The following is a 12099-nucleotide window of genomic DNA, read 5'->3' as shown; positions in this document are numbered from 1 at the left end:
AGGGAACACAACATGGCCAAAATTTAATTTTCCTCATCATTTTAAGGACCTGCTCGACCGTACTCTAGGCTTGAGCCAGCGGGCAATGCTGCCCTACAGACACGTGGCGCTGGCTTTTGGGGCACTGTGGTGAGCTGATTACTAAGTGTACATGCGCACATTATGCTTCTCATATGTGCTCTGTTCCTTTGTATGTGAAAGTTGGCATAACATATTATTTAACCTTGTGTATTATTGTACACTCTAACTCCTCTTTGAACCTCGATTACCACTTACAGTTGGTAGATCGTACTTCAAGAAGGAATAATGCACTCAACTGGTGTTCTCTATTAAGCTTGAAATAAACCTTCATTTACCTCAAGACGTTTCCAGCATTACATTATTTCTCCCTTTTCAGACACTTAGGGCCCATTAGGATCGCGGACGGGACCACAGAGTAGGAGGGAACCTCTGCATGGCCTGTGGAGGTCCCTCCTGTGCAATTAGGATGTGACCGCCACCCTGGCGGTCACATCCTCTATTTTTACCATTGCGGCGGCTGCAGCTTCAAGCTGCACCCGCCGCAATGGTAAAAATGCACACATTGCATTTGTGTGCAGAAAGCGGCAGGCACTGTGCGGTGCCTGCCGATTTCTGCACACAAATGCTGGGGGGTACCGTAGGTACCCCCCATGTGCACCCCCTACCTCCTCTTCACCCAGGGGCCCCGCAACGGGCCCCTGCAGTGAAGTATCAAATGCTTTTCCACGGCGGAAAAGCCGCCGTGGAAAAGCATGTTTTCTAATCCATCCTAATATGGCAGGCGGTGTCTGAGAGACACCGCCTCCGTATGAGAGCTTTTCCGCTGCGGTTGTAAGCCAACCGCGGCGGAAAGGCAGCAGACTGAAACCAGGACCCACCATCCATCCTAATGTGGCGGTGGGTCTATGGTGGGTCCGCAGCGGTTTTTCCGCATCCTCCGGGCCGGTGGTGGCTTCCGCCAGCCCAGAGGATGCGGAAAAAACGCTATCCTAATAAACCCCTAAGTTAGTTGTACCAAAATGGACTGAGCAGTTGCTCACCCGGTGATGATGCCCTAGGCATTCTGACGCCTTCCATCGTGGTATCAAGACGCCGTCCCTGACCGGAGACCTGCTGTGCCACCCCGAGAGAGGCACCCCAGAGTCAGAGCTTGCACTGGCACGTGTTTGGACACACCGGTGGTGGCAGGTGAGCATTAAAGCCTCGGTGCACAGGACCTGCAATTGAGCACAGTGCGGGGGAAGGGGCTGGGGTGCAGCACCCTGGGTGCACAGGCGCATGCAAGCGATGTTGCCGTAGATAATAATGTAATCTCTGGCCTCATTCATATCTCTGTTTCATTTTAAGGACTTGCTGGACCACACTCTTTCTCGCGGATCCCAGCGTCCTAGACACATGAGTGATGGGCGGTGAACAGTGAGGGCTGGGTGCAGTAGGCCAATGCTCTATCTCCTCCTCCCTCTGTTCTTTTGACTCTTCCTCCCCTTCTCCCTTCCACCCACTCGCTCTCTGTTCGATTCTCACTTTCTTCCTTTCATTCTGACTACCTTTCTTTTTCTCTTGGGCATGGCACACATACTTTTGTTTCTGTTTTGTCTTGTAGGTTTTGTACGCTGCTTCCTGAGGAGTCCCACCGACTTTCTTCGAATAATAATGTGTTTCCATTTATTTGTGTTGTTTTAATAAAGGTTATTTTTGTTACCAATGAATAAGTGAGTGTATGGGTCTTCTTTTTCTGACAACACTTGTCTGTAGTGTACTGTGAAAATAGGCGGTTGACAGGAAGCTATGAGGGAAAACATTTGTAATTTTCTGGTGCACCTACCAAATATAAATCAACAGACTATTACATAAATGAAGCCTGAGTAATTCTACAACTGCAAGGGTTCTATGAGTGTATCACTTTAGAACACCATGAGTACTGCCCGTGTGATTACAGAACCAATAACGCACTGCCAAGGGCCACAGAGGCTTCAGGGACTGGTGAGGTCCACCCTGCATTTTTAATTAAAGCCCAGGAGGGTGGCAGTCCCCGGACTAGAGATGGCCTTGAAGCCCTTCGAACAATTAGTAAGTAATACCCGGGGAGGTGGCGATCCCCTAGCCTGCGAAACGTGTCTGTGCCCTCCCACACCTAAAATACATGTGAGATTAAGGTCCCCAGTGCTGCAGAGACCCCACAATATAATCATAGGATGGGCCCTGGAACATTACCCACCAGGGGGCTCATTTAAATGAACGGGTGAGACCCGGCCAAATTTTTTTTCCATATTTACCATCCGGATCCGCTTTATTGAAGCGATACAAGGTTTTCCTCCTCTCGCTTCAACGAGGCAAACAAGGATTTGCTATCACAGAGTGAAAGCCATGCTGTCGCCCTGTAATTGCAAACATAAATGTCCCGCGGATGCACACCCGGGACATTGTATGAGCTGCGCTTGGGAGGTGGCGCTCCATACGGTCATGATGCATTGGTTACTGCATAACTACAGAATTAGTATAAACAAATACTAACACTACTTGCACATGTGTAGTACAGTCAAGTCAAGTCAAGTCAATAAATTTGTATAGCGCGCTACATACCCAGAGGGTCTCAAGGCGCTTGAAGAAGGGTGGGGAATTAAATGTCAAATATCCACGTTTTAAGTTGCTTTCTGAATGCTAGGTGGTTCTGAGTAAGGCGAAGATGAGTGGGAAGTGAATTCCAGGTTTTAGCTGCCAGGTAGGAGAAGGATCTACCTCCCATGCTGGTTTTGTTGATGCGAGGTACAGTGGCAAGGGCTTGGTTGGAGGATCGTAGCTGGCGGGGGGGGTGTAGAAGGACAGTCGTGTGTTGAGGCATTCGGGTCCGATTTCGTAGAGTGCTTTGTGTGCGTGGGTTAGGAGCCGGAAAGTAATCCTCTTATTGACGGGGAGCCAGTGGAGGTTTTTCAGGTGGCCAGAGATGTGTTCTTTACGCGGTATGTCTAATATGAGCCTGGCTGAAGCGTTCTGGATGCGTTGGAGTTTTTTCTGGATTTTTGCGGTGGTACCGGCGTAGAGGGTGTTTCCGTAGTCCAGTCGGCTCGTGACCAGAGCGTGAGTGACTGTTTTTCTAGTTTCGGTGGGGATCCAGCGAAATGTTTTCTTGAGCATGCGAAGAATGTTGAAGCAAGATGAAGAAACGGCGTTGACTTGTCTGTTCATCGAGAGTGAGGAGTCCAGGATGACGCCCAGGTTGCGTGCGTGGTCCGTCGGGATAGGTGCTTTTCCAAGGGCCTCTGGCCACCAAGAGTCATCCCAGGCGGAGGGGGAGGTGCCTAGGATGAGGACTTCTGTTTTGTCTGAGTTCAGTTTTAGACGGCTGTGCTTCATCCATTCGGCTACTTCTTTCATTCCTTCATGCAGGTTGGTTTTGGCGATGTTTGGTTCTTTGGTGAGTGAGAGGATCAGTTGAGTGTCATCAGCATAGGAGATGATGTTGAGGTTGTGTTGGCGAGCGATGGTCGCGAGGGGGCTCATGTAAACGTTGAAGAGGGTGGGGCTGAGTGAGGACCCCTGGGGTACGCCGCAGATGACTTCCGTGGCCTCTGACTTGAATGGTGGGAGGCGGACTCTCTGGGTTCTTCCGGTGACGAACGAGGTGATCCATTCCAGTGCTTTTCCATGGATTCCGACGTTTCTGAGGCATTGTAAAAGGGTGCTATGGCAGACTGTGTCGAAGGCTGCGGAGAGGTCGAGGAGGATGAGGGCGACTGTGTCTCCATTGTCCAGTAGAGTTCGAATGTCGTCTGTTGCTGCGATGAGGGCGGTTTCAGTGCTGTGCTTGGCTCGGAAGCCGGATTGTGAGGAGTCGAGGGATTTGTTGGTTTCGAGGAATGCGGCGAGCTGGTTGTTGACAGCTTTCTCGATGACTTTGGCCGGGAATGGAAGGAGTGAGATAGGGCGTAGTTCTTGAGTTCGGTGGGGTCAGCTGTGGGTTTCTTCAGGAGGGCGCTGAGTTCGGCATGTTTCCAGCTTTCCGGGAAGGTTGCGGAGTTGAGGGAGCAGTTGATGACGTCTCGGAGGTGCGGTGCTATAATGGAGTCTGCTTTGTTAAAGATGTGGTGAGGGCATGGGTCTGTGGGGGATCCTGAGTGGATAGAGTTCATCAGACGGATGGTGTCCTCAGTGGAGATTGGCTTCCAGTCATTGAGGATGTTCAGGGGGGGTGGGGGTCCTGCAGGGGGTTGGGTGGGTTGGTCTTCGGGTCGGTTGTCGAAGCTGTTGTGGATGTCTGCAATTTTGTTGTGGAAGAATGAGGCTAGGGAGTCGCAGAGGGCTAGAGAGGGGGTGATGTCGTTGGAGTTGGCTGAGGGGTTTGTAAATTCCTTGACGATGTTGAATAATTCCTTGCTGTTTTGGGCGTTGTTATCTAGTCGGTCTTTGAAAGCGGCTTTCTTGGCAGTCCGGATCAGTTGGTGGTGTATGCGGGTGGCGTTTTTGAAGGCGTCCTTGGTGCTGGTGGTTGGGTCTTTTTTCCAGGCCTTCTCAAGGGAGCGGCAGAGTTTCTTGGATTTCTTAAGATCATCGTTGAACCAGGAGGCCTTCTTGCTGCCTAGTTTGATTTGTCGTTTTTTCAGTGGTGCTAAGATGTCGGCGCTGTTGGATTGGGTGAGGTTGGTGGCTGCTTGGTCTGGGTTTGAGGAGTGGGCTGGGGGGTTTTGAAGAAGCAATGAGGAGATCTGGTCGATGGTGATTTTGTTCCAGTTTCTTTGCAGAGTGGGTTGGGGGTGGTTGTTGGAAGTGGGCTTGTTGTAGGTGAAGTGAACGCAGCTGTGGTCAGTCCAAAGGAGAGCTGTGGTGTGGCTGAAGGAGACATGTTTGCTGGAGGTGAAGATAGGGTCGAGTGTGTGACCTGCGGTGTGGGTGGAGGTGGTGACAAGTTGTTTAAGTCCGAGGTTGGCGAGGTTGTCCAAAAGGGTGGTGGTGTTGCGGTCGTTGTTCTTTTCAAGGTGGAAGTTGAGGTTTCCCAAAAGGATGTAATCCTCGGAGGGGAGCGCGTGTGGAGTGATGAAGTCCGTGATGTCTTCACTAAACTGTGCGCGGGGTCCTGGTGGCCTGTAAAGGAGGGTGCCTCTGAGTGTGGTTTTGGGGTCGATGTGGATCTGGAAGTGAAGATGTTCAGAGTTGGCGAGATTGACGTCGGAGCTGGTTGAGATGCGGATGGATTTCTTATGGACGATGGCGATACCTTCTCCTGTGTGGCCGGTACGGTCCTTGCGTATGATCTTATAGTCTTCCGGGATGGCAATGGTGATGTCTGGGGCTGATGTGGCGTTCATCCATGTTTCTGTTAGGAAGGCGACGTCCGGAGAGATGGTGTCTAGTAGATTTCCAGAGGTCAATGGCGTGCCTGTGGACCGATCGGGTGTTGAGCAGGATGCATTGTAGGTGGTTGGGGTCCGATATCTGTTGTGTGATCGTAGATGTGGAGTTGTTCTTGGTGCCGTCGAACTTGCAGGAATTGCAGGAGAAGGGTCCATGGGTGTGTCCAGGAGCGGCTTGGACGCAGTTGAGGGAGCGGCCGGAGTTGAGGGCTAGGAGGGTGGTGGCAGCGTAAGTAATGCGGGAGGGGTGGACGTTACGAGGACCAGGGGCTCTGGCGCTGGGCGCGGTCCAGGCGCGGACGGGCGTAGACGGGCTTACCTTTGGCGCACCTTCGGCGCGGCCGTAGCGCGTGGACGCTGCGCGTTGGGACATCAAGCATTAATGGTTAGTGGAGGGGGCGGAGCGTGGGAGGGGGATCTAGGAGGCGGGAGCGAAGGGGGAGGGGCGGGCTGCAGGCACAACAAAATGGAGGGGGAGATAAACACCAACAGGACCGGGAAATGCGAGCTGGCGCTGGAGCACGGGCACAATAGCAGTCTCAGATAAGTGAAAGCAGTGCGCAGCTTTCCTAGATGCTATATGCTAATCAGGCTTAACAATGCGTATTAAACACAATTCACGTAGTAAACTCACTTAAAGTAGGGCAAAGCTGAGCGCTACGCGTCCAGAGCGGGTGCAGATCTAATTAGTGCACAGTCAGTAATAAGCACAAATCACGTAGTAATGTCACTTCAAGCAGGGCAAAGCTGAGCGCTACGCGTCCAGAGCGGGTGCAGATCTAATTAGTGCACAATCAGTAATAAGCACAAATCACGTAGTAATGTCACTTAAAGCAGGGCAGAGCTGAGCGCTACGCGTCCAGAGCGGGTGCAGATCTAATAAGTGCAAAAACAATAATGCCAGATGAGCAGCGCTACAATACCACAATCAGCGCTATGGTTTCAGGAGGGAGGGTGGAGCGGCCGCCTCACACGGAGTCAGGCAAGTCACGGAGGTTCCTCAGCTGGGACGGTCCTGGTATCTAGTGGGTGGGAGGGGGATCTGGGAGGTGGGAGCGAAGGGGGAGGGGCGGGCTGCAGGCACAACAAAATGGAGGGGGAGATAAACACCAACAGGACCGGGAAATGCGAGCTGGCGCTGGAGCACGGGCACAATAGCAGTCTCAGATAAGTGAAAGCAGTGCGCAGCTTTCCTAGATGCTATATGCTAATCAGGCTTAACAATGCGTATTAAACACAATTCACGTAGTAAACTCACTTAAAGTAGGGCAAAGCTGAGCGCTACGCGTCCAGAGCGGGTGCAGATCTTATTAGTGCACAGTCAGTAATAAGCACAAATCACGTAGTAATGTCACTTCAAGCAGGGCAAAGCTGAGCGCTACGCGTCCAGAGCGGGTGCAGATCTAATTAGTGCACAATCAGTAATAAGCACAAATCACGTAGTAATGTCACTTAAAGCAGGGCAGAGCTGAGTGCTACGCGTCCAGAGCGGGTGCAGATCTAATAAGTGCAAAAACAATAATGCCAGATGAGCAGCGCTACAATACCACAATCAGCGCTATGGTTTCAGGAGGGAGGGTGGAGCGGCCGCCTCACACGGAGTCAGGCAAGTCACAGAGACCAGATTGGAGTGAAGAGGCAGAGGAAGCCTAAAATTAAAAAATATAAAACCTACCAGAGGTCGGATGACATAGTTCCATGAGCCGACAACCCTGGGATGAGTAGAACAGCTTCACGAAGAAAACGGGTCTTCGGCAGAACACAAGGAAGCTCGAAATATTGGTGAGTGCTGCTTTCTTTTTACCTTCTCTCGCTCATCGCCAAATTTATATAGTGAAGAGGCATACAGCAGTGGATCCGATAAGTACATTTATTTCAGGAAAAGAAGACAGCTTAAACAGTCACCAACAGGAGCAAACAGCAAGGCAACCGTCTTCTCCAGCACCGTGTACCAACTCCCAAAGATTCCCCTCATGACAGGCCTACATTCTAACATTACATACTTACATTCTTGTAGCAATACATACCAACATTCTACTATCACTTACATTGGAATACTACACAGAGCACATGACTTTACAGCAATGAGCTCATGGTGTCATCCATGAGTCTAGAGACTGGTAGGGGTGAGTAGTTTGCTTCCCACTCCCTGCATTGTATAAACGCAGACTAACACTACTTCCACAGATATGCTACAGTGCCCAGAGCACATCACTTTACAGCAATGAGCTCACGGTTTAAGCTCACGGTTTAATCCCAGAGTCTTCAGACCAGTAGGGGTGAGTAGTTCGCTTTTCACTCCCTGTATAGTATAAATTCATATTAACACTACTTACACAGTTATACTACAGCGGCCAGTATGCTACAGCGCCCAGAGCCCATCACTTTACAGCAATCAGCTCAGTTTGATCCCCGAGTCTTCACACGGGTAGGTGTGAGTACTTCGCTTCCCACTTCCGGTGTAGCATAAACACACGGTAGGGGTCAGTAGTTCGCTTCCTACTCCCTTTATGGTATAAACGCCTACTAACACTACTTGCACAGGTATGCTACAAAGACCAGAGCACATCACTTTACAGCAATGAGCTCACGATTTACACTCTTGGTTTCATACCTGAGTGTAGCAGCATCTCATCTCAGCACCATTTCACTCTGAGCAACACCGCACTTTCAGACCGGTAGTAGTGAGTACTTCACTTGGCACTCCCCCACAGAGGTTACATTGCTCCTCTCCTCCTGTTTCCTACTCTTTTCACCCTTTTTTCCTCTTACTCATTTTAACCGAATAACAAAATGGCTGCCAACACTTCCTAGTTGCAACAGCTCACAGCCAATAAGAAGCAAGCTCGTGCTCGTAACACCAATCAGATGACTAAATTCCCAAATATTGATATCTGTAAATTTCAATATTTCTCCAAAACTACTAAACGACCCTCAGTATTCGAGGGGAATTAATTTCCCAACTTACAACTCACCAGGGGGTGCATTTGCACAGTGGTGAACACAGGGGACGGGGCCTGAGGTGACATGTGTGCAAACACAACCTGTGGCACGTTTTAAGTTGGGGAATTAATTCTACTTCAAACCTGAGGGTCTCTGAGGGCCAACTAGCCCACCAGGTACCTCCAGTATGCGCTAGGGAGCGGTGTTGCAGAGAGGTATACAGAGGCCACACCCCTTTTTACAACACTCTGCAATGCAGCTCTGTGGCTCTTATTGGAGGTACCGGATGGGCCACAGGTCATGTCTGCACACATGTCTCCTTAGGCCCGCCCCCTCTCTTCACTACTGTGCAAACGCGCCTGTGGCGTGTTCTAAGTTGGGGGATTAAGTCCCCTTGAATCCTGAACACCTTTCTGCAACGTAGCTCCATGGTGCATACTGGAGGTTCCTGGTGGGCTAGTTGACCCCAGTGACTGCTAAGAGGGGGTTCGGCCTACGGCGTGATGCCAGACTTTTTTTTAAGAAGGGGGGCTGTGTGGCCTCCCCTATTTTTCCTTTTTTATCGTCCCTGGGGACACCATCCTCCAGGGCCTGGCCCCCTTTTTTTATAAAATAAAATAATTGGAAGGGGGCCTCGTGGCCCCTCTCCCTAGGCCATAATCTGCCTTGGGGTCCCCATCCCCGGGACATGGCCAGTTTTTTAAATGTATTAAAATTTGGGGAGGGGCCTGCATGGCCCCCCTCCTCAGGCCAATCACGGCCCCGGAGACTCCATCCCCGATGCCGGGCCTTTCCATTTTTTTTTTTTACATATTTTTTATAACTTGGGAGGTGGGCCACTTATGGCCTCGGGGGGCCTCATCTCCTGGGGCCTTCCCTATCTGTTGGGGACTGTGGGGGGTCCCCAATCCCCCCACAGTCCCGCTGGGTACCTGCGTCCTGCGGGAGCCGTCATTGCTTTTCCACACGGGGAGCTGCTAAGATGCAGCTCCCAGTGTGGAAAAGCAATTGTCCTTGGTTTTTGGAAGACAGAGCAGGATTTACTGCTCTCTCTTCCAAAAACCGAAGCAGTTTGCTATGGCAGGGTGGGAGCCGCGAGGCTCCCGCCCTGCAATAGCAAACTGCAGTGTCCCGGGGGGTGGGCACCCCGGGACACTGCAGGAGCCAGTCCTGGGGGATGGTGGTCCCCAGGGCCATGACAGTGTTCCAGGAGGGTGGCCGAGCGGCCCCCCTCCCAACATTAGCAAAGCCCCGGGGAGGCGGTGGCCCCCGGGGCTGGGAGGCCCATAACAGACCCCCCAATTTGCATACTTAGTACCTCGGGGAGGTGGCGGTTCACCGGGGCATGTGGGGGGGCTCGAGCCATCCCACACAGGTTAGTTTTTCTTTTTTTTAAATAAAACACAAGCCCCGGGGTGGCGGTCCACGGGGCTGCGTGGGAGCCGTGAGCCCCGCAAATATTTTCCCTTTCACCTTTAGGAGGGCAAAATCTATGAGGACTGAATTAGTTAGAAATAGCCCAGAAATTACAACTACTTAGTTAGAACCCAAATTGTTTTTTTTCAAATGTTCCACATGTAGGGCATGTAAATTTGGGAGCAACACCACCCGTTACACAGTCCCTTTGAGTCCACAGAAAAGGGAAATAAGAGGTATTTTCACCTGCCTTACAGAATTTGCTGTATATATCCTCACCTGTACATGCACTTTAAACTACATGGGGAGCACTACTACCTGTCCATGTACGCATCCTACAGCACCTCCCTGCTATTGTCAACATGGCATTTCAATGCTTTTCACAACAACAACCTTAGCTGTCTGAAATATTATGTGGTGGCTCGGATTCCTACACTTCCTCGTGTAGGTAACAGAGAATTGATGCTTAGAAAACTTGAGACGCATAAGATAATGGAATTTGACAGCAAAGCCCAGAATGGTCTTAATACCTCTGAAGACATGCATTATTATCTATATAAGCAGTAAAAGTGCATTTCCCAGATATTAATGTATACGATTACACTATGTAATTATTAGGTTTGCAACCTTATTAATTCTAGGTTAGGTCTTGATCAGTAACTTGTTTCAGTCCCATGATCAATATTTTAAATACTAATACTATCCAATGGTCACACAGATTGTTTTTAAATAAAACCTTATTATAAAAAATCCCATAAACAATTTTATTAAATTAGAAGTTTTTTAGATGTATATTTATAGTTTAAAATGCCGGTATTGAACCTTTAACACTATTTGCACTTTATTATTCAAGCACATTTCACTTTAGTTTGCTTCATTTGCACAAAATAGGGGCTGTGGAGATCGGAGTAGGGACACTTTACCCGAGATGCATTTAAGTAGATTCATTTATGAATTATTAATAAATTAATTAATAACTCTGATCAACTGTGCTCATTCAGTGCATCAATAACAGTATATATTATTGCAGGTTGTCATGCAAAATGGGATATGTGGTCATGGTAGGAATATAGTTAGTTTTGTCTAACATATGCTGCATAAGCATTTATGCGGATATTAAGTATTAGTTAATAGATCGTTATTCTGTGACTCGAGTTACATAAGCTATTATTATTATGTTCTCCAAATTGGTTATGTCTTGCTACCATAACAATAGTGGGCAGGAATGAATGAGATGCATGTATGCAGATAGTACAATGTATGATTACAATGTGGGGTCGATTTTGCTTTCTATCCTTAGCAATTACTGTGTCTCTTATACTCTCCTTTACTCTTTAATATCGTTTTTAACATCACTTGTTTTGAAACATATGTTTTAATAAGCTTTACTAAAGTAGCGGGTGATGCAAGTATGAAATACTAATATAATGTATAGTGACAATATTAGCTCTATTTTGCACAGCAGTATTTTCAAGCACAGCATGTTTTCTATGTTTATAGGGTATCATGTGACACTGTGGGTGGTAACAAAAAACACAGGCAAAACGCATTTCAGGATGTGATCAAGTCTGCAAGGACAGTCGAAACGCGGAATGGCTACTCTACATGAAGAATAAACCTGTTTGCCAAACCTGAAGTGGAGTTTGTGCCTTTCTTCATCGCCTGCGTGGAAGTGGAGTCAGCAAAAACTTGATATATATATATATATATATATATATATATATATATATATATATATATATATATATATATATATATATATATATATATATATATATATTTGCTCAATTTTTTGCGGGGGCGCACCAAAAAGAAGTCCAAAGAGAATATTGCTCATGTATGTAGAAAAGTTCTTTATTTATTTTTATCCGTTCTTTTAAAATACAAATCACCAGGCAGTTTACAAAAAAGGATCAGCCAACGCGTTTCACTCCCATCCAGGGAGTTTCTTTAGGGCAAGTAAATACTTCACCGGAACCATATGGCAGGGTCCTTCAAATTCCTGTTTTAAGTTGATATCCCTTTATCCTGTCCATCGAGTGGTTCTTATGTTAGTCCGATACGAGGGGCAGTGTAGTCTCCCCCACTTGTGTCTGACGTTTCCGGTGTCGAAAGAATTTTTTTCAAAATATGCGAAGCTTGGGACCATCCATGCCGCTACGGAGAAACGACCACAGTAACACGTACAGGCTCACATCGACAGAACCTTTATATATGGTCAGGAAGAGAATGTGACTCGACTTCGCATATTTTGAAAAAAATTCTTTCAACACCGCAAAAAATTGAGCAAAGTATCTTTTTGATCTGGAAAGCACAGCAACGCCAAACAGCTTGATGTTGGGGGTGGCAGCACAAAGCTCTAAAGACCAAT

The sequence above is a fragment of the Lissotriton vulgaris genome, chromosome 6 (genome assembly GCF_964263255.1).
Source record: "Lissotriton vulgaris chromosome 6, aLisVul1.2, whole genome shotgun sequence".
NCBI classification, from domain to species: domain Eukaryota; kingdom Metazoa; phylum Chordata; class Amphibia; order Caudata; family Salamandridae; genus Lissotriton; species Lissotriton vulgaris.
Note: the sequence above shows the minus strand (reverse complement) of the source record.